We start from the raw sequence: 2,314 nt of genomic DNA on the forward strand, positions 1-2,314 counted from the left end.
GGGGGGAATATGGCGCGAGTGGTGCCCTCCGCCACACACCGCTTGGTGGCTAGCGGAGTATATATGTAGATGTAGTAAATCGGCCAAACTTTAAGCCAAATAAAATTCGGAAATTAGACGGCTGAAAGGTGTTTGATTTGACCTTCTACAGAAAAACATTGTGATCTTTCACGATTGTGAATATAACTCCTCCATGAATTGGCATCTTCTCGTTCTCTATGGGTTGTAGCACAGTGCGTCATTCAGTGATAGAGTTGTACATGGTCGTGATGGTATCATGAGCTCAGGTAGGCATCCAGAAACATGGGTTTTGTTCCCAAGAACTACTATTAAGGAAACAGGCTACGGCCACAGAATGAACGGCCCACCGTCCGGGAAGAGCATTTCGCCCTCATTACGAAGGTCTGGTGGACACGTCCAAAGTGTAAGGAAGTTGGCAGGCAAGAGAGAGACGCGCTGTTGTGGCCGCTACCTCTCCGACCTTCTTGCGTAGCTCACGTGACGGCGCTCGGTCCTCCCATTGGCCGGTCTGTGGCGGAAAGTCGTCGACTCTTGACAAAGCAAAACCTCGGTGTCGTCCTTACCTCTGCTTAATAGTTTGGGAGCCAGCCACAATGACAGCGGAGTACTTTACGTAACCCTTCACGCCACTGCTAAGTTAAAATGATGGTAGTAGACTACAATAATGAAATTTTACCATTTTTACCCGTTACCATGTCCATATTTACGAACTGTGCATTTCAGATGGCATTTCAGCTCAATAAAGTGTCAAACTAGGGAGACTAATACTGTCTTGATTCTATCTAGGTTGTTAAGAATCTGTCCTACTGTCCAATTCGAGTGTAGTTTTCGCTGGTTTCTCAAGTTCATTTCGTCAAATGCTGGCCCTGGATTACACTTGACACAAATAAGTAAAAAATCAGCTTTAATTATGTCAGTATTAATAAATTGAAGGTACGAAGCGCCGCGCGGGGTAGCCGCGCCTTCCGAGGCGCATTGCCATGGTTCGTGCGGCTTCCTCCGTCGGAGATTCGAGTCCGCCCTCGGGCATGACTGTGTGTGTTTTCCTTAGCGTAAATTAATTTAAGTTAGTGTGGAAGCCTAGAGACCGATGACCTCAGCAGTTTGGTCCCATAATAACTTACCACAAGTTTCCAAATTTCCAAGATATGAAAATAATGTAATTATTAACATGATCATAATGAAGTTTCGTAAACAAAGGAGTCAGCATAGACAAATGTTTACTTTTTAAATTTATTTTCTGTTTCTGTTCTTTTGCTGGCTATTTTTTCGTGATATCCAGAGGGATTTTCTCAGTCGTTCTACTACTTTTTATATTTTAGGTTTTTAATTTTCAGTTTCAACTTGACATTATTGGAATGTGAATATAAAATATTTTGTCCCTAAATCGTTGGATACACTGGATTTCATCGAATGACTATTTCATGTATGCAATTTACAAAACCTCTCATCTACTTGCATATTAATAATATAAAAGCACTCCGTCTTCAGGCCACAAGTGGCCCATCGGGACCACACGACCGCCGTGTCAGCCTCAGCTGAGGATGCGGATAGGAGGGGCGTGCGGCCAGCACACCGTTCTCTCGGTCGTTATGATGGTTTTCTTTCAACCGAGCCGCTACTATTCGGTCGAGTACCTCCTCAACTGGCATCACGAGGCTGAGTGCACCCCGAAAAATGGCAACAGCGCATGGCGGCCCGGATGGTCACCCATCCAAGTCCCGGCCACGCCCCACAGCGCTGAACTTCGGTGATCTGACGGGAACCGGTGTATCAACTGCGGCAAGGCCGTTGCCTGCTATCATAATGGTATTAATGGAATATATTTACGGCTTTGGGTATGGAATTAATCCACCTTAAAATTACAGAGATTACTCAGCAGTCCTTTCAGATTCGATAACATTAGTATAGTTCTTGTTCCTGAGGCACGACATGTTCTCAAACTGATCCAATCAGTTAACATAAAAAACAGCAATTTTAGAGTATTGTCCCCTCTCGGAAAAATTTTTGCAGACGCTCATGACTGCTGCCAAAAAATATCTCGCACAATGACCATTACGGTAAAATTAGATCAATTCTACGTCATATCCTGTATCAGCGAAAGGAAGAGGTAAGGGGAAAAGTGTCTCTCGTGACACACGAAGAGATTAAAATTTTAGAATGGTTCAAATGGTTCAAATGGCTCTGAGCACTATGGGACTCAACATCTTAGGTCATAAGTCCCCTAGGACTTAGAACTACCTAAACCTAACTAACCTAAGGACATCACACACACCCATGCCCGAGGCAGGAT

The 2,314-nt window shown here is 44.2% G+C and overlaps 1 pseudogene; it reads right to left on the reverse strand.

Annotated features, from left to right (window-relative positions):
• Positions 1–1,699: 1,699 nt before the first annotated feature.
• On the reverse strand, positions 1,700–1,817 carry LOC126089566 (5S ribosomal RNA; annotated as a pseudogene).
• Positions 1,818–2,314: the final 497 nt, after the last annotated feature.

The sequence above is a fragment of the Schistocerca cancellata genome, chromosome 6 (assembly GCF_023864275.1).
Source record: "Schistocerca cancellata isolate TAMUIC-IGC-003103 chromosome 6, iqSchCanc2.1, whole genome shotgun sequence".
NCBI lineage: Eukaryota > Metazoa > Arthropoda > Insecta > Orthoptera > Acrididae > Schistocerca > Schistocerca cancellata.